This window comes from Anser cygnoides, chromosome 1, assembly GCF_040182565.1.
Source record: "Anser cygnoides isolate HZ-2024a breed goose chromosome 1, Taihu_goose_T2T_genome, whole genome shotgun sequence".
Lineage (NCBI taxonomy): Eukaryota > Metazoa > Chordata > Aves > Anseriformes > Anatidae > Anser > Anser cygnoides.
In genome coordinates, this window is record NC_089873.1 from 67,753,700 (window position 1) to 67,775,135 (window position 21,436).

Below are 21,436 nucleotides of genomic sequence, written 5' to 3' on the forward strand. Positions count from 1 at the left end.
GTCAAATATAGAGTAAATTTATATGGGATTCCTCAGATCTCTAATCTGAATTTCTCTAGAACTGAGAATTTTGCCCAGTGCTGATGCTGCCTTATTTTCTTCTTATTCTTTCTTCTTCAAAAGCCATTTGTTAAGGATTTCCAAATTTACAGGGAATCCATGAAATCTATTTTATATGCCCTGAAAGGCTAATACCTTAATCTAATAAAGAACTCCTATTAGACTAAAATTCACAATAACTTTTCAGATATGTTTTTGGTCATATTATAGTAGAAGGATATGTTAGTTTTAATAGCTGCATTCTCAATTCATGTGTCAAGGATTCTGCTTTCAGGCTTTTTTTTTTTTTTTTCCCTTTCTCTGGGAGTCATGGCAAAACATATCCTAAGAGCATAGAGGACCAGGGAAGACACAGAAGCTATGGCTGCCTGGTAGGGGTGACAGGTCTCTGAAGCTGGACACTGGGAGGGAGAAGAAGAATTAAAGAGATGACATGGAAAGGCATTGGGCATTTGCTGTAAAAAATAATAATAATAAAAAAAAATTCATATGCGGTCACTTCCCCATGACATCCCTGTCAGTCATCCTGAGGTGATGATATCACAAATGAAGTTGTCTGTAGACAAAGGAAAATATTAACTCTGATCAAAAATTTCAGTTGTGCTGCCATAAAGCAGTTGTAGCAGTGAGACTGGCAGAAAGTCATTGTTTTCTTCAGACAAAAAAGTGTGTCCAGGAGGACCAGTGTCATTCATTTTTGGTGGCAGTGACAGATGCCACTATTTTTTCTTCTCCTTGTGCTGCATTTCTTTTTGCCAGTGACCTGACTGCTCAGCAGGCAGAGATCTGGGCAACACGCAACATGTTGTTATTTGTAGATGAGCTGGAATGTAGCGAGAGAGAATTAGATCAGGAGGAAAAGTGGGAACAGAAATGAGATCTGCGTGTTTGTGTGAGGCCTTAGACATGTGGTGCTGTCAGGGGCTGAGTGGTGTGTTGCATTCCCTGTAGGAGACAGACAAGAAGGCTGTGTGGCACATCCTAGGCTGATCCATGAAGGGGCTTGTAAGAAATCAAAGCTATAGGACATGATTATACTTTAAACTATGTGTATAGTATGGTTCTATACCACACTCCAGCTATTGTAAAGTAAAGCTTTTGAGGTGCATACAGCGTACAGGTATAGTTCTTGATGAAGAAATCTGATTATATATTCATGGAGGTGTGGCTACATTTGTATCTTTCACAAAATGTCAGGAAATGTAATCGTTATTTTGTTGAAGCAGCACTATCTCAAACAGGAAATTACATCCACAGACCCAGAAAGAGCAAGAGATGTTCAACCGCAAGATACTAGTACTGATGGACTCTGCTAGCTCACAGTCCCAGGCAGAACTACACTTAAACAAATACGTTACATAGTAGCTTCAAGTATGGCTGTGCCATGTGGCCAAAGGACAAAAATGATTCACAAATCTAAGATTTTTCTCATGTCACCTTTTAAAAATGATTCAGCAAGATTTGGCTGAGCCTCTTAGATGAACAGAATTCAGTAGAACACCACCATAAACACTTTACAGTGTTATTAACAGTGACAAAGTGAACTTCCAAATAAAACAGGGAAATAACCAGATTAAAAAGTCATGGTTTATATAAAATGTTTTTAATTGGGTTTCTTTTGACATTCATCCTTTCCCACAAATTAAGCAAATCAGATGACTAGAGGTCTGCATGTAGGAAGGTGTTACCGAGATGTTTACTTTCAGTGTTCTTTATTTGTTAACAGAATCTGTCTCCTTGATGTTAAATCATACATACCCACATGTGTTTCCCCCACAGCAATCTTTATAAAATACTATGAATTCTAGGGTGAGTGGAACTGAGTTATGTTACATGTAAATGCACTCCTAGGTGCATTAGGAGTGGATTAGGAGATCAAAGCAGCGAATGAAATCCTAATTCAGGTCAAATGCTAGTCTATGATTCAAGTCTGTTTGGATCAAAACTTTCTCAGTTCCCAGGTCATTTGTTTCTGGTTTATTTTGAACTTTAATTGCTTTGAACCTGTGATGATGGGAGACATCTAACATGGTTCTTGTGGTGGTGGTTGTTGTTTACTTTTGTTACCATTTGAAACAAAGCTGTTGTTAAACTACAGAACAGGATTTCTTAATATCACTCTGAAACAACGAAAAGCAATCTACATAAATATACGGTACTGTTTTACACACACAGTAAATTATCTAAATATTTGTAAACATTCACAAACCACTGCCATACCTGCCATGTTTTTATAATTGCGGAAGAGCCACATACCTTGCAGAAATCTTTGTAGTCATCAGTGAAATCAAGACAGGTAGCTTTGGGAGTCTGGCAAAACTTAGAGCCAGAGCTTCTGACTTTTAGTCCCCTATCCTAATTGAGTCACATGTTTTGTGAAGAAAGACAAGTTAGAATCTGACATTGTTTCGTATGATGCAAATGGCAAGATACTTACTAACCAAGATCAAAAAAAAAAAAAAAAAAAGCTAATGTTATGACTGGAAAAAGGCAGATCTATATTTGAAGCTGTATCAACATCAAAAATCAATAACTACTTGTAAAACCTAGCTTTAAGTGTACACTTTGGAGCCTATTTTCTCTGATACAGGACAGAGTCTACTACAAAAGTACAAGCCATGAACTGAAATTTGAACAATTACTGTGGTGGTTATCCAGTGATTTCTTGGTATAGGGAAGAGTTTAAGATAGCGTGAATTGATGATGATTTAGTAGTTCCAAAAACAGAATGCTCTTAGATGCTAAGATGAAGTGGTCACAGCACTGAGCATGCTGGAGTTCAAGAAGCATTTAGACAACGCTCTTAGATACATGGTCTGATTTTGGGGTCATCCTCTGGGGAGCCAGGAGTTCAACTTGATGATCCTTGTGGGTCCCTTCCAGCTTGGATATTCTATGATTTATTTATGAAGAATGTATACAAAGTCTAAAGAGAAGTTGCCTGTATCCTTGCTATGTGAGGGTTCTGCAGTCCTGTGTGTGCACACATACATTAGTATGTTTTCAAATAAAAAATCAACCATGAACTGGCTTTTCTGTTCTGACTCGCTCTAGATGTCCTGAACTTTCAACATCTATTTTTTCAATTGCAGGAAAATTCAATTAATTTCAAGAAATTCAGCACAGCAGACAAGTGTTTCTGTTGGCTGTCCAGTAATATTTTCATAATTTTGTATCCAAAGTACATATCCTGCTACTGGCAATGTTTTTTTGGTTCAGTGATCTAGGTGCCAAAGTGATTTTCATATCCAGAATCTCAAACTTTGTATTTGATTTACTTCAGTTTGTCTGTACTTGGAAAAAATTACTTTTTTGAAATGATGCAACAATTCAGTGGTTTGGATTTTTTTTCTTTTGTTTGCACTATGGCTGTGTATTGGCTCCTCTCTCCCTGTTTTCACAGAATCACAAAATCATTTAGGTTGGAAGACACCTCCAAGATCACCTAGTCCAACCTCTGACCTAACACTAACAAGTCTTCCACTAAACCATATCACCAAGCTCTACATCTAAACATCTTTTAAAGACCTCCAGGGATGGTGACTCAACCACTTCCCTGGGCAGCCCATTCCAATGCCTAACAACCCTTTCGGTAAAGAAGTTTTTCCTAACATCCAACCTAAACCTCCCTTGGTGCAACTTTAGCCCATTCCCCCTCATCCTATCACCGGGCACGTGGGAGAATAGACCAATCCCCACCTTGCTACTGCCCCCTTTAAGGTACCTATAGAGAGTGATAAGGTCGCCCCTGAGCCTTCTCTTCTCCAGGCTGAACAATCCCAGCTCCCTCAGCTGCTCCTCATAAGACTTGTTCTCCAGACCCCTCACCAGCTTCGTTGCCCTTCTCTGGACTCTCTTGAGCACCTCCATGTCCTTCTTGTAGTGAGGGGCCCAAAACTGAACACAGTACTCGAGGTGCGTCCTGACCAGACCTGAGCACAGGGGGACAATCACTTCCCTAGCCCTCCTGGCCACACTATTTCTTATACAATGCTGTTTGCCTTCTTGGCCACCTGAGCACACTGCTAGCTCATATTCAGCCAACTATCAACCAATACTCCCAAGTCCTTCTCAGTGACTTCTTTTCCTTTTTATTTCCCAGCTTCTGTAAAACTTCCTGATGCTTTCATTTCCTTTCCATTTATCAAGACATACTGCAAACAGGTCAAAAGATGAAATGCTGCTTATAACCCAGCCAATACAGAAAGGGAAGGTGATGCTACCTTTGAAGTTAGAGCCATGTTGGATGACTTATCTCAAGACTGGTATTGATGAGACACTAAGGTAAGTCTAAAGGAAATCCAGCAGTAGAAAACTTACAAACCTGAGTTGGGGAAAAAAAAAAAAGAAAAAAAAAAAGAGGGAAAACACCAGCCTGCACAGAGAAGGGGTTATCTAGAGGATTGTGGAGAGGCTGCTGCTGAAGTCTGTAAGTCATGTCATGTGTGTAAGGGGTATTGCTGCTCCACTAGCCTTCATCTACTAGTATTTACCCTTCTGGGGAAGGGATACGTATTGCTAAGGAGCTGGAAAGATCAAGCTTTCATGGTGACCATGTGGGCGGGACTAGTGATGGTGCATCCCAAAACATGTATTCTTGGGTGTGTACTTTTTTTTTTTTTCCAGGCAGTGACTGTATTTTAATCTCCCTGTGTGGATGTGGTTATTTTGGAGTCACAATGTGGTGTGAAGGGCTTGGAGACATCAAAGCAAATTGCATCTTCAAAAGTAAGTGCCAAGCCTTAGTGAAGCAAGCATCCAGAATCTCTATTAAGGTTGGTAGGCAAAACAAACAAACCAAAATGTGCTAGCCTCTTTATCACTGTTGGCTTGCATTACTCCTTGAACAGAAACAGGCTCAATATATGAGTCTAGTTCCTAAATTTCAGTTCAGTGAAATTTCACCATGATTAGATTTGGGTTTAGGGATTAGAGCCTCTTCCTTGGCTTGTGAGAAGACCCGTGTTTTAGGTAAATGGAAATATTATTTTTCTTGATTTCATACTTCATTTCATCTTTATTCAAAGATCTGTAAAATTTACAAATTCCGACTTTTTTTTTTTTTTTTTTTTAATACTGTGCTTCTCCTATAAGAGGCAGATGGAGAAATAAGGTGGCATTTTTCTTTAGTCAAAATTGATTATCAAGCACTGCCTGTCAGGGAAGAGTTGTAGTGATTACATTTGGGATGATGGCTTCAACAGAGGGAAGGGATAGCCTTTTGTCTAGAAAGTCCTGTTACTGTCTTTATTCTGGTAAGATTTTGCGTTTGCTTGTTTTCTCTATGAGGCTTATGAAAGTATATATATATATGTACGTGCATAAACGCATAAACGGCATACATTCATGTTTTGAAAACTTTTTGGTATTGACTTTTTGGTATTCAAAGACTGAGGACAATGCTAGCTTTTTGAACTGAACTGTAAAAGAAACAGTTTTGAGAGAGGGTTTTTTCTCTTTTCAGAAGCTCTCATGATTTGAAGAGTTGTGTGGTAAACATCTTTACATAAATTTTGGATGCTGTTTGGTACCACAATTAATAAACTTAGCATTTGGTTCCAAAGGGATTCCAAGACTGGCATGGTTTTCTGTAGTTGGGAGAAGTGATTTTTGGAACAAATATGAAAGTTCCTGGCTGTTTGTAGAAAACATGTTATAGGCTTGGCTGTTATGTTTCTCTGAAGCCTCACCAGTATCAAATGAGTGCCTGAGTTTTGGGTAGTTGTGAAGTTGTTTTTTTTTCTGATAAATAAAAACACAGTCATCTGTGTTATATTTTATTATTAAAAAACAAAAACAAAACAACAACAAAAAAACAGCTTCTCAGTGCTTTTCTTCTTCAAGCTTTTCATTTATGGAAGACATGCTGAATTCTACTTTTCTAGATCCTTTCCTAAAAGCTGTAAAGGTTCTGATGTGTGAAACAGGCCAAAAAGTCCTTATCCTTTCTTAACCAAGAATTCAGGGGATATGACTATAATAAACCCTTTTTTTAAGCCAAAAAAAAAAGAAGTATTAAAAGGAATGACATTGATTTTGAGGTCTGCTGGATGGAGAGTTGAACTGCAACCTAATTATCCTTTATCTTGCTGTAATTGCTGACTTGCTCTACTGCAAGTAGGTAGTTGTGCTCATTCAGTCCTCTCATCAGACCTGGACATTGGCTCGCTAGTTACTAGCTCTAAAATCTAAAATGTCTCACAAGATGATGTGTGATTTAGTGCTCAAAATGGAGTAAATCAGGGAATTACGTACTTAGTACTTGCAAAATTGGTGCCATTCTCCCCTTTCCATCTCTCTAAATATTTCAAAATTTCGTGGTGCTACTAGTAAAACACCCATGAGCAGAGATGCCTGGGAATGAGGCTTTAAAAGTGCAAAGACTTTGGTCTCTGAAAAATGAGATCAAGCTTGCAGCTAAAGCAATAAAGAAATATCATTTTCTCTGGGATTTGAAGTTCCTACATTTTACTTTCTTCTGACTTGAAGTACACTTGTGTATTTTTAATTTCTCTGCAGGAAAAAAAAAGAAAATCTACCTCTTTATCCCTCACAGTTGCTATTTCAATAAACAAAAATGTTTTCCTTGGTTGGTATGTAGCTCTCCTATAGCTGTCTTTTCCACTCTAATTTTCATTCCCCTGATGCTGGATTGCAGTGAGGTATCGGTTTGCAGGGTCGCTGCTGTAGCTAATCCTCTCTCTCTTCCTCCTCAGCTGATTGTTCATATTTTCAAACTTCATAATCTCACCACCAAAACCTAGGCATGCTTCAGAACGTAGCTTAAGAAGGAAAACAGACCTCAAAAACGTCACTGAGCTTAGAACTCTCCAACAAAACCCTGCCTTAGCTTAAATAGGATGCCACTAAAGGGTCTAGGCCAAAATTAAAGGGAAAAACACTCCTTGCATCAAGCAATTTATGTTGTGTTTTGAGTTTTGCACAGCTGAGAAAAAAGAACAGCAAATATTTATTTTTTCTTTTTATTTTTTGAAGTCCATAAAACATACCAACAACTATCTCAAAGTAATTGTTTTCCACCATTTTCATTTCTTCCACTTCCACTGCTTTCCAGGTGAGTGCTGAACTGAATACCTGGTGCTGTGTAACAAGGCACTGTGCTTTCTGGATGATGTCTACAGTTGAAATAACTAATTTAACTTGGAATTGACATGCTGATTAAAAGATTTTCCTTGCTTTCTGTTCAATACCACTGCTCGCTTTGCATCTATCTGTATCATTCCACAAGCATTAAAGTTTATACTGATTTGCAGTGAGTAGGGATCTGTACCCAGAATTATTTTTTTGCTTCACATATATCCCCAAATGAAATAGGTTTGCCTGCATTTTAAGTCTGGACAGAAAATTTTCTAAACATTCAAATCCTTTAAAAAGACATGAGAGAGAATAAGCTTTTCCCTCAATGAATGGCTTTCAGGATGAAGACCCACAGCGATTTGTTATAGGGCTATTCCCTACAAGTGGACTACTAGAACTGTTTCTAAAGCAGAAACAGAAATAAACAGGAAAATGTTTAAGATCTTGCTTTGCAGCAAGCGAAGTGAAGGGAAAACAAAATGTTAACGAAGCCTGTGCCAGCAGGCACAAGCATGGCAGGATTCGAGTCAGAGTCCAGCAGATAGTCTGTGCTAACGTGAAGCTTTCACACTTCTGTAAACACGGAGGACAGGAACATTGACGCAGAAAACACTCTGCGCCGCCAGTAACACCATGTACTTCTTCCGTGCTGTTATTGCAGTCCTGGTCATTGGCAAAAGAGCATCTCCGTCAAGAGAAAGCTAATCTCTTACAGCCTGATCAGGGTAGTGCTGTAAAACTGTCCCACACTTTTTTTTTTACTAGAAATAGGTGTGCTTGAACAACAAGTAGCTCTGCCATTTCCCAGCCAGAGGTGTACCTCCCAGGTTCTCTACTCAACCAGTGTCATTTTAAAAAGGAATTACAATACTCTGCATGTTGCCGAGCTTAGAACGATTTGTTGTCATCTCTGTCATTTTGATGAAAGGGAAGTATTCGTAGATTTGTAAGAGTTTTAATGTCAGGTTTTGTATAAAAAAGCTAGTGCAATTATTAACCAGCCAGAATCTGTCTGTCGTTAAATCCTTGTTGTTCAGTATTTTCGATACATTTTTGGAGATACAAATAATGAGCTTTTACTGGTATAGGCTCAGTACTTTTCCTGTTACTTAGGTTTCCGCAATGGCTACAGAGCTCTTTTCTTCTTTTTTATTTTTTTTCTGCAGCCTTTCCTCTTATTCTTGGTGTCATTCAGAGTTCTTGTGGTATTAGTAAATAGTTGGTGCAGACATGCTTTTTGACATTGCAAATGGAACAGGAAATGTTGCATGAAAATGTTTAATAACGGTTAAAAATCACATGCATCAAAGCTGAGTCTAAGTGAATTGGAATAATGTTTAACCTAATGAAGGAAGACCTCCAAACAGACCTGCTAACTTCAGTTGGCTTCTGTTTTTGTAATGAGACAAAACCAAACCTTGCAGATTTGGAATGTGTTTCTAGAAAATCTTTCTGAATGCTGAGATTCAGGTCTTCTTTCTGTCTCAGGTTTTCAGTAGTGGGCTAGATCAGCAAATTTCCATAACCTTAGGTATGGTCATCCAGCATTTATAACAGCTGGGTATGTGAAATATCAATATTGTAGTTGCTTTTACAATAAAAGTACACAAAGTGGCATACCGGTGACATCTTTTTGATTTTTTTGGTGACCAGTATTCTAAAGAATTCACAAGCACTCTCATGTTTATATTTGTAACCCACTTGTGAAGATTCAGATCACCCAACATCAGCCTCTATAAATTCTTATCTGCAATGTCTCATTTGTCAGTGGAGATAATGCTACTGAAAACATAAGGCCTGTGCCTTCTGGGAGAGTTGCTTGGCTTTTGCTTTTCTTTAATTCAAGAACTTTTCAGTGACAGTTTTCAAACTGATTGCATGTTATGGGGATAAAGAGTTTCTTTTCAGGACTTGGGAAAACAAGACAACTGATTCTACAATGCTCTACAGTTGGCACCTTCTGAAATAATAAAATGCTAATCTAGCAGGACAACCTTTATATCCTCTTTAATTGAACCACAAACTATTGCCATATGCTAAGAATAAAAGCTGTGCCAGAAGTACTCATATGCAAAACCAACACCAGTTGCTCCGCTTCAGCCATCAACCATGAGATGAGGACATTTGAATGTTGAGTGAATGAGGATTTAGGGATTTGGCAATGTAATACTTCCCTTCGTATATTTTTGCTTTATCCAAATGCAAGCTGTAAATCTTGGGGGGGGAAGGTAAATTGGGCTGCCTCCTATGCAACAGCCATTGAAGGTCAGAACTACTTGAAGAACAAGCAATTGACACACATTAATGCTGAGCTCTTAGACTTCTCCTTTTCTTGATTACGGTGCAGGGGAACAGTATATGCATGCCAGTGGCTGTTTTTCCCAACTCTGTTGCATGTTTCAGCTCATTTTCTACCCATTTTTGCATTGCCTATAGCTCTGTCTGTTTCCAAACCATCTCTGCTATGGCATGTGCCAAAAGCTAGGAGAGGGATTAAAATGGAATTGCCTTGGGTGGGTATAACAGTATAATTCATTTATATTCCAGCAGACCTGTTGTGCCCCTGGGGTGTCTTGTACTATTTTCTCCTGGGTTTAAAAGATGGTGTGTACCTGCAGGTGGGTGTGTGTCCCTGGCATCTGGCTGACTCAATGGAGTGAGCACAGCTTCAGTACATCCTCCTGTTATCTGCTGAAGTCCGGGGATGAGTAGGGGAAGGTGCGGGCCTCTCTGCTGAGAGCCTGGAGTGCTCTCTGAATCTGAACTCTGTCTTTGAATAGATAAAACTAAGAGTGCCACTGTATTCTCTTGCATGTAGGGTCCCTGCAACGTTTCTGTGAGTTGCCAGCATGTGCAGGGAGGTTTACTACAAACCTTGGGTAAATCACTGTTGCAACACATCACTTCATGCTCTCAGTTACCAGAACATTTTAACCTCATGCTGAGCATGCAGTACTAATTCCACCCTGCTGCTATTTAACATATGCATCTTACAGCTTTGTGGGATTGTTGTTAAGTGTACAGCTGAGGCCCATCATGGACTGTCTCGCAGCATGGCACAGGAGAAAGCCAACGGCTTTTGTGTCCCTGCAGGCTTTTTGCAGACCAGCCTGACATCTGTTTGTCTCAGGGCTTTAGCTGTGGACAAACTGCCTCTTTCAGGGCCTGGCTGTGCTGGTGGAAGAAATCACAACCCTGGATGCCCATCACCTGCTGTGAGTGAAGTGGCTCACATGAGTTCCCCTCCAATGTGTTTCAGTTCAAGCAGGATATTGCCACTAAGACCTACTTCTAAGTCAATCCACTTCAATTTGGATAATATGAGCCAAGGAACAAGTACTGCAGGCTCTTATGAGGAGGAAGTGCCAAGCATTTGGGTGCAGGGTAGACACAACAGCTTCTTATATCGGCATACTGAAGTTTACGTTCTCCAGATATATGTGAGCGTCTCTTTACTTAACCTTCAACTCTGTCAAATGGGGAGGAATGATTTTTCTCATTCTGTATGTTGTAAAATGAAGTTGCTTTGTGTTAGGCAAGAAGTTGACACCAGAAAAAGCACTAAAATTTTTTCATCATATGGTAACACAATATGGGGAGGAATCCCAACACATAATTAAATCCTTTTGAAAACTTGACTGTTTCTAGTGGGGAGAGGAGGAGCAGGGGCTGGAAAATGTGGTAAAAACTCTTTGCAATTTTACTTGAAGGTATCTAGTGGAGTGGATCTATGTGGAGTTCTTCATAAATGTATCTTTTTAGATTTCTATTGCTGTCTGCTAAAATTTGTTTCAGTGGGGTACTGGTATTTTGGAGGGTAGTATCTTTATTGCTTTTTTTACTGGTTTAATTTTGGGTTGAAATTCACTACGGCATTTTCTATACACGATTACTAATCTTAAATCTCCAATTTTAGGACTGGTTAAAAATAGTTTAAAATTAAATCTGATGATATCTAATGAAAACATTGTTTATTTTAGCAGTTCTCATTTCTTTGTTTAAAAACAAGAAAAGCCTGCAAAGATCAACACCTTCTTTGTTTGCTAAAATTATGGCAAGATAATATTTTTCTATAATTTTACATAGTTTTCTGGAAGACAAAATAGTCAACATGGATGAACAAGACTATTTTCTTCTTCTGAAAGTATTTTTTTTCAACTGCTTTTCATTTTTCAGTGAAATCTTGTCAGAAATAGCCTGTTTTAAATGTACTGAATCAAACCGTTAGTGGGACTGAAGTAGACTGCTGTTTGTTTTTATTGGTTTTACTCTCAAATTTTCAGTAATTTCAAAGTGATAACTTAAGTCTTCTAAAACTATTAAAAGGAGAAAGCTGCAGGATGCCTAAGTACATTATGTTTTTCTGTCTTTTACTTTACATATCTTAATTTCATTCAGATTGGCTTTAAAGAGAAAACTTGAACAGGCATATTTAAATTCAGTCTTTCTTGCAAAGATGTATTTTGTAGAGCCCGTTATTTTATCCATAACTTTTTACTGATGTGCATGAGAGAGACAGTTATTCTCTTTTAACTTTATTATCAAGCATTCCCATTTAGCACAAGGTCAGTGTGGTGCTAATCTTTTGCTAAGGAGCTTTGTGCCAGGAAGGAGTTTCTCATGAGTAGTTACTGTGAGAATTACTTTGCATATTAAATGTCAACTGCTGGAGCTGTGTGATCAGCAACCTGAACATATGCTGCCTCTCTCCTAAGGAAATTACTGCAGTTTTTGTTTGAAAATGGGAGGAGAGAAAATTACCCCTGACTGTATGTTAAAAAGTGCCAGAGATGCTTTGTGCAGACCCAAAACAATAACATATAACTTTCTGTAACCAAATACTCCAGATCAAGATCAAAATCAGATTTGGATCCCCAACTCAGCATTTGGTACGTGGGCAAATGTACCCTCTATGCCTACCAACTGGGATATATGGTTTAATTTCTGTGTTCTCTTCCAAGGACAAAGGTAAGTGCCCCACCACCCTCTTGTAAATCATTTGTCTGTAGTCTATTTCTTGCTCATACGGAAACTGTCTCTGGGACTTGGAGCTGTCTTCTGCCTCTATAGGCTTGGATTTTCACCATCTTGGTGCTTCTTGAGTGGACTTATGTTGCCATCCTTGCAACACCCTCAAGTGCACTTGCTGAGGTGGTAAGAAAGCCATGATGGCTTTGGCTAACTTTGCTCCTCCCAAGAAACCTTTTCCAGAGCTACAAGCACTGGTGCCAAGCATCACCTGCAATGGGAGCCCCTGCTGATGTCTTCTGTGCCTTCCTTCCTTGCAGAAACTAGGTGACCCCCAGGACTCTTTCATGAAGTAATAAGGTCCATAGTATGTTACAAGTAAGCCTGACTGAAGGGCACAAACACATTTTCCTTTCCATTCAGTTTGCTAATCACTTTTAAGAAATACTGCCCTTTTCTGACATTTAAAATTGTGACTGATGTGCATGCACTTTGCACCTGACAGCTTATGGAACAGGTGGTGGCACATACTGGAAATATGTACGCACAGGGTCATGGCTGTGACTTTAGAAACTAACATTTAAATATCTCATATATTTCATTATCTCATTTCTTTGAAAAAATCACACATATTTTGATAGGCCAGGAGGAAACTTCTGAACAGGGAATACTTCTTGAGATTATACACTCATTTTGAAACAAGGGCTTTTTTGAAGTATGTAATGGGATATTCCTTTAATGAAAACGTAAGGGAATATGGACAGAAAGAATTCTTTTTTGAGAGTGATTAGTGAACCACAGCATCCATAGGAGAACACTGCAGCAGGCTGTATGTTGAAATTCATTTTTTCTTTTCATAAATGAAAAGGGGTGAAAAGTCCTTTTACTTGGTCAAAGGCAATAGGCGAATGATTTTTCTCTCTTGGACTTCTGGAGCGGTGTTTGATTTACTGTGAGTATGATGGACATCAGCTTGGAAGCCTTTATGTGGTTTGTGAAATCACCATTAGCTGCAAAAGGTCAGTTCCATATCCCATATTCTCCTGAGCTTAATGCTTGATACAAACCCATCTGTAACAGAATTTGCTCCAAGGCATACCGAGGTGAATGGTATGGTTACATTTTTTTCTTAAAGACATAGAATTCAAAAATAACCAGAAGGACTTAAAAAAAAGTGAAAGCAATATTTCATTAAAACCTTCAAAAATGATTGCGCATTGTAACTTACCTGGTAAATAATCAGACCTATGCTGTATTTGTCACCACATCATGTAGTATTCCAATGTTACTTGAAGAAATATAAAAATAGAAAGATCTTCTTTGAATTTCTGATATGATAATGCCGGTGCCATTGGAGAATACATTTTTCTCTTAGATGATGGTACCAGGATTTGGCCTGTCTCTACACTTATTTCTGTATTCACATTTTTAAAGCTTGAAGACAGTCTTCTAATGATGACAAACAGCAACAGTGGGAGAGGATGAATTAGAACATTTGATGGAATATTATCAAGTGTTGAAAATAAAGCTGAGTTGAAAATCCAACATAAAACTGTTGTAAAAGGAAACATATAACCGTAAAATTAATATGAAAGAGAGAAGCTGAGCAAAAGCCAAATCCATAGGCCTTCTGTGATGAAAACCATGCTTCCAAGCCAAGTCAAGACAGTAATGATATAAGGTACGTGGGAAGGCCTTTGGCAAACTGGAGTCCTGAACTATTCTTAAACATCCCTGGCCTTTTCTGTTTTGGTTAGACTGTCAAGAGGTCGAAGCTGATTTTTAAACCTCTGCAAAAGAGTGCTTGTAAAATGTACCAAATATCGATAGTCATTTTCTAATTTAAATAATTTACTATATAGAACAGGAGGGAATGCTTGGAAACCTCCTAGGAGATATCATGAACACCTGAGAATCATAATTTAAATAAATATTTCTTTGGAAGTAGTCATAGCAGCTGGTGACGAGTCTGTTGAGGATATCTACAGATTTGTTAGAGATAATTTCCCTGTAACATGAGACTTAGATGAGCCTGCGTTAGATGAAGGATGGACAAACTTTATATTCCTACATAGGTGCATGACCCTCTTACCAAAGTGTCATCCTTAGTTCCTTAGTTGAGATCCACGTGGGAGTTTGGGCTCAAGATTGGTTGATAGCAGGGGAGTCAGCAAGCTGTGAAGGTTCCTTCTTGGACTTGCATCTTTCCAATATCACGTAGTATTCAGCTGTAGGAATTTGTATCTTCTTCCAAGTCCATGAGAGAAGGGAAATTCTACACAGTTGAGAAGTGAGGTGAGGTTCTGGTGGAGGGCTGCGAGATGTTCTTATCGGTTCTCTTGTATTTATGGTGTTGCTGCTGGGTCCTTTGAGTCAAACTTAAGTTAGCTTATGGCTGTATTTGCTTATGCATGCAGGTTTAAGATTGTGCATGCTGCCTATGAATGTGAAATGTGTTATTTTCTTCTAAAACTTTAAGAATTCAAATAAATTTTGCATAACTTTCCTTACCCTTTTGTTACAAGTAAAGAGAAGTTGAAAGTTATATTTTACTGCTCGGCAAGCTGTTTTTGGCCACCCTCAATAGTTCTGACATGCATGTAATGAAGCATCACAAATTGTGGTTACTATATCCAACTCTAGTGTTATGTGATGTTTTGCTTGCTTAAGACTATCAAACTTGTGTGATGAGTTGAACTTAAAATGCCAGAAGTATCAGAGCTTTCATAGATGAACATAAGTCTACAGACAAAGTAATGGCTTATGTTCAAGGTAACTAAATATAAAGCTGGCAGAGAAGACAACACAGATTTTAGATTTTCACCTGTTTAATAAGAAATGTTTCTTCATTTCTACCTAGATGAATTGTTGAATGCTATTCTCTCTTACATTAAAAAAAAAAAAAAAAAAAAAAAAAAAAAGCTGAACAGTTTCTTTGGGTAATTCCTCTCGAGGTTTTGTAGGAATTAAGGAAATTAGGAAAAGAGGCCTATTTTTTCTGGCAATGGTACCAAAAGTAGATGGCATTTAATTCAGTGGGAAGCTACTGCATGCACTGAAGGATAATGTGCACAAGGGACAATGTAGCTCCAAAAGCACCGTAGGTAATACATGTGAATTGTGAACTCTGTTATGCATATTTGTAGAGCTGTGTAATAAGGCAATAGTAAGTACAGTGCCTTGAAAGCTATGTGCATTAAATCTAATGGGTTTTGCCTGGAAAAAAATAACACTTTTATTTTCTGGCTTTCCATGAGACAGAGCAGGTAGCTGGCTACTTTTTTGTCAAATATGACCAGAAATAATATGCATTGATGAGTTGCAGTAGGCTTTCTTGATGTGGAGTTAGGTTTCTAGTAGAACTGTTCTATTTCCAACAACAGTAATGTTGGGCCTACAGTTCTTATTTCATTTTATTTTAAGGGCATTAGTCACAAGCATGAATCTTTCTCTCTCCAGAGCACAGATGGCTGGTTACGTTTATTCAGATAATTATGACAAAGGAAGATCTACATGATTTTTGCTCTTGAAAAGAGAAAATATTAAACTATTTCAGTCTGTTTAATCAATAATAGTTCTGTTTCCTGTAACTACAGAAATCATAATGTGGAAATAAGTATTTGTCATAGAATGTATGTAATATTTAATTGCATTTTTGTAGTTTGATTCTACCAAGGAAGGCATTCCAAAGGCCAAAGCTTAATTATTTTCTTGTCATTTTATTTGAGACAGGCAATAAAGCAATTCTGTCAAACACCCCCTCCCCCCATCATTTCTAATACAATCCAATTTTGATTTCAAACATTGCAGAGTGACAAGTTGGCAAAAGTCACAAAATTGGTGAAGAGCTGAGATGGTCCCTGCTTAGTCATCTGGCTGTCTAGCAGAATGTGTAGTCCAGAATTAGGTGTGAAGACTTCCCACAAATCATGTTGTAGCTTCCTACAAAAATGTGAACACTAGCTAATAGTAAAAGAAACCATCTAGTTTTTGTGTGTGTGTTACCTTACAAGACATTTGAGAAGGTTAGGCTTTTTTTCCCCATTTTTATTTTGTTTAGTTTTGGGTGCTCTCTTGTATTTAGATAGCTTTCTGTGAAAGAATTAAGAGATTTTTTTTCTATATAAGGATAGAGAGGTGATTTTTCTTTTGCATCCTTGTCATTAGATTTGAGAAAAAATGATTGAATTTCTGCTTTTCTTGAGCAGTTCTCTTAGATTTCTGGTGCCACTGTTTTGTGTTAATTATTTAATGAAACAAGAAACTACAGCATAGTCCTCCTATGTACCAAGTAAGTTTTCTAACCACAGGGTAAAAGTCATGCTCACTCTCTACTTTAGGTCAACAAATACCAAACAAATTATACTGAGGAGAAGGGCTTAAAGAGAAGGCAATGAATTCTCCTTATGTGTATGGGGTAAGAGGGACAACATTAACTTTTCACTGTTCCTTAACCCTGTTTGGAGTAGTGCTTATTCTCCTTAAGTGTACTCTGCAAAGACCAGTGGGATCCAGGAACAGGGGTAGAAGAAAACCTGTTTATAGTTGCTGTTGTGCCTTTGACATACTTGGATACAAAACAGGCAGCTGAAGTGCTTTCGGAGGAGCACAGAAGCTCTCAGGTTGAGAACTTGATTTCTACAGGATTAGGCAACAACTGAGGAAAGATCTGTAGAGACATAAATTAGAGTTGCTATCTTGCCGCCTCTTTGTTTTTGGTTGAGGTGGGTGGACACAGTCGTAAGGTGAATTACCCAAGGTTCATTTGGCAAACTAACAATAGTTAATAATAGTCAGAAAGAGGAGCCAGGGTAACTCTACAATGCTGTTCTTTAACTACTGTCACCTTTTAAAAACAGTACTGCACTCAAAAATGAAGCCTTTCCTTGTAGTACATTAAGATATTTCTCGTCAAAACATGTAAACATGAGGTTTTCCCAGGGAATATACATCTCTATCACTTTTCACAAAGTGCTGTCACGACAGATTTGAGTACGCAAAGCCGGGCTCCCACAGTGCACGTCTCTGTGTCACAAGGTGGCAGTGCAGAGTAGGTTTGCGTTGGGCTGGTGCAGGTACCTCCCTTGGTGTTGGGTGGAGGGCAATTTTTTTTCCTAAAGCAGCTAGTGATTTCAGCGTCCTTTCAGATGCTAGGTTTTCTTCAGAATCAGTCTTCAAAAAAATTTTAAAGACTTCAAAACTGCCTACAATTACAGCATGAAGTTATATTTTCTTGTAATGATTCTTGTGAAAGTCTATTTAAAATATTGCCATAGGCAGTATTTTGTACATATGTCAAAGATGGGGGGAAAAAACAGCAGAAATTGAGCAGTATTGGTAGTGGAAAATCTGGCCAATATCACCACAGTGTAGGCAAATACATCCCTAGATCAATTTATTCCATCAGAGTTGATAATTGAATGTCTTAATTTCTGTGGGGCTGCTTTATCATCTTGGACTGGCATTACAATGACAGGATTTACCATCAGTGGATTCAGGCAGTAGAGCATCAAGAGATACAGGGAAGCTGGAGAAAGTTGTATAGCTGAATCTCCCCAAGGGAATGCAGATCAGATCACCTTTGGAAGATGACAAATAAGAATTGTTGAAGCAAAGTACATAATAGAAATAGCAGTTTTTACTTGCTAAATCTTTGGGTTCCTGTGTGCAAGGTAACAGAAGCCTGGCTGGAAAATCCCAACCCTTCCTCAGACAAAGGAGGGACAGAGAAGGTTTTTCTCTTTGCTGCAGACCTTGCTCTGTCACAAGCATTCAAAACAACAGGATGGAAAAAAAAAATCAAGCCCAGTGAAATTAAGATTGGTGGATGTAGTTAGGGACCATTATGCCAGACTGCTAATGCTAGGCAATTGCACCAGCTGATTTTCCTGAGCTCAGAGGTGATGTCCTCTAACAGCACGTTTGTGTTCAAACTTGTGGCTCCTTTCTCTGCCCTAGCTCCCTGCTCTGCCTCCTCTCCTCTCCTCTCTACCCCAGCTGTAGCAGAGAAGATGCATGGCAGAGTTTGTTTGTAATCTGGGCCACTATCATTGTAAACGATACTGTCAATTTGCTAATTTGTGACATTTACAATGCTGAAGAGCTGCACTCTTGGGCACATATTGACATTTAATTAGCAAAATTAATGTGTTGGCTAGATCTAAATATCAATTTATTAGGGCGATATGTGGGTAATCTGTCATGTAATGTATGTTCCATACCGTATTGAAGAAAAGAAAAAACAACCAACACTTCAAAAATGGGGGAGCTACCATATGGCCAGCTACTGTAGCGTAACAGAATAACAAGTATAGCTAATGTTTTCAAGCAAGAATGTGTCAGAGAATCCATTTAAATATTCACAGATCACACTGTAATTACCAGTATCTGTTTACAGATACTTTATATGGTTTTCCCCTTCTCACATTCCTCTACTTAATGTTGTATTGCACACTGGTTCCCAAGTCCAAAGGCTTTAGAATGGCTCAGCTCTAACAAAATAAACCTATTTAGGAGCGTTAAATAAAGCTTGACAAATCACTGTGGCTATTTGCTGTACACCCAGTTGAGCTCATCAGTTCAACATGTGTCCAAGCTATTTTCACTAAATAAGGGCAAAATTCTCCACTCCATTCAGCACTGTGTTTACTGCATGTCCTGACATCAGTGAAAGCCCTCTGTATGTTGCAGCCATAGACTGTGCAGCTGATGTTTCACTAATTGAACTGGAGACATTTACAGTGGGGGAGAAGTGTCATCTGCCAGGGACAGCCAACATGTTGGCCTGTGCTGGGCAATGTAGCCAGGTGATGAGGTGCTCAAGCTGAGCGAGAGGGACAGGGAAGTGGAAAGCTGTAGCAAAGCACAAGCACAATGACTTAGGCTAAATGCCTGCTGAACAGCTTTTCTGTGATTGTAAATGAAAGAGCAAGTTTGCTCAATGGTGGGCCTACTTAAGCAAAGCAAACTTGCTTGAGTGCTGCTCTGTAGGGGTCAGATCATTTAGAAAATGCAATGTTGGTGAGAATTGAGGACATCAGTGTGTTGAGCCCACTAATCTCCACCAACAACCTTATGCCATGGATTTTTGTTAATGTTGCAGAGCAACAAAATAATTCAATTCAAGTAAGCACCCAGAAGTCATCTTGCTTATCTGAACTACAGCTGCATCTGCAAAACTGGACTGGAAATCTGCAGAGGATGTGCTCTTCATTAGATTTTTTAATGTTTCCCTTTTCTACTCAGGCTGGACTGATGAGAGCATCCTGCCCTGGTCCCTGGTTCCAGCCAGAGCCAACAAGTGAGATGCATGTGAAAATGAAAGAGGTATATGGAGCAATAATAAAGTCCCTCTTGCCAAATCTGAAAAATGTCATCTTGGATTTCATGAAAGAGGTGAGAAAAACGATCAATCTATTCTGAATGTATCTGCTTAGGTTCAGCCATTCCTAGGACCTTGTTAAATGTTAATGTTTATACTCTCTTTGGCAGCAGATGTCTTCTCTTTCTAGTTGCAATGTCTGCTGCATCAGTAAACATAATGCAGATTACAAACAGACACTTGGGATTAGGACAGCAAGAGTGCTGTTGAATACCAAACACTGTTTGGAAGGGGTCTGGCCAAGGTACAAATTGTCGACATAACTTCCTAGAGGCCATCCAGCCCATGGAGAAATTTGTAACAATCAATATGATCCGTATGCAGAGAGTTAATCTAATGTATGTATGTTACTTAAAACTAACTGGGGAACTTGAGGTGAGAGAGGGTTTAAAGGTGTTATGTTTTTACACACAACTAGTCCTATATGTCAGAATTCAGCAAACCAGCTCTGTGTGATGTAAATTGGCATCTTGAATTGCTAAAATAAGTAGAGACCTTGAATGACGTTGTATCTGAATTATATATATTTTTTTCTTTCTTTGCATCTGAGTGGCTTACACCATCAATGGTTGAAACATTTCCCTTTTTTGATTCCATTTTGTCATTTTACAAAGCTCACCTGCTGTCCACTTACTTTTTCCATCTGCCTGGTTATTCTACCTGGAAAATACTTCCTCTTTCTTTGAGATAAAGGCAAATCCCTTTGTCTTCCTCACTAAATTCAGAGAACAAAGTCTTCATTCTCTTCCCTGAGGCATTCTGGTTTGATCAGCTGTGGTTTCATCAGGCACATCATCCGCCAGCAACTTTGCATGTAAAAGGCATGCTTATACTCCCTCAATCTTTAATAATTTTTGTTTGAGTTGAGAAATCCACTTAACAGGAAATGGCTGGCATAGAAAACAGGGAAGAGCAAGAAGAGTATTTCATTTATAAACATTTGTAAAGTAAATCTATTCTCCTGACTAAATAAACCTGACAGCTTATGCAAAGATTGTTGTGTTGTTGTTGTTGTTGTTGTTTTTGTTTGTTTGTTTGCTTGTTTTCCTCAGCTCCAGGGACCAAATTAAACTAAGGATTGTCACCCGCACCACCTTTTATCAGCAGCCCAGTTTGAAGAAGTAAATTCACCCTGTGGTATAAATTTTAGTAATAAATTTGCTCACGCTGGTTTTGATCATGTTTTATCAAAACCAAAATCAGATGCAAGATACAGAAAACATACTGTTATATGCATTTACTTTTGGCAAGATGTGTTTTATTATACACATGGCGAAACAAAATAAATGGCAACCGATGTCTTTATCCTATGCTGCCATTATTTTTATACTTCTGCAGCCACTGTAGGCATGATGGAGATCTGTAATGAAGGTCTGCTGCAACTGAAATCCTGAAGATTAACTGGGATATTAGTGTAAAATCAAACTGACATTGATTAGTAACTGCAGCATCTGGAGTAAGTTGGACTCAGAGCAAGCAGGTTTGTTTGGTATTCTCCCAGCATTACAAGTGCCGGGATGCATTTTTCAGTCCTGTCGGGAAACAAATGCCTTGAAGAAGTTAGAGAGTTTGTCTTTAGGAAGCTTTGCGCCAGAAAGCTGAATTTGAATGATTTCTGCCCAATTTGAATCTGGTTATTTAAATACAAAAAATCCAGCTGCACTACTGCAGGACTACATTATGACTTGCTCTGTAAAGCTTGGCCTGCTGCTTTTAACAGCATTTTACAATATTTGGTTCTCCTCCAAAGTTTCTCAGAATGATTCTGGATGGAACAGAATGTGCATATAGAATGCATTAATGCACCAGATTCTATTTTAAGCTGTATGTAGCGCAACTGCTGCACAAGTGATGCTGTTGATGCTAAACAATGCCAGGCAGAGTGACCCCCAGCAAGTCCCCTTGCAGTGTTTTTGACTTTGTGCTGGG

General features: G+C 38.6%; 1 long non-coding RNA gene across 1 annotated transcript; it reads left to right on the forward strand.

Moving 5' to 3' along the window:
• Positions 1 to 4,232: 4,232 nt before the first annotated feature.
• LOC136789737 (uncharacterized) lies at positions 4,233 to 21,163 on the forward strand. Its single transcript, XR_010828664.1, has 3 exons — positions 4,233 to 4,788; positions 19,372 to 19,521; positions 20,846 to 21,163. It is a non-coding gene; the product is annotated as an uncharacterized lncRNA (long non-coding RNA).
• The last annotated feature ends 273 nt before the right edge of the window (positions 21,164 to 21,436 follow it).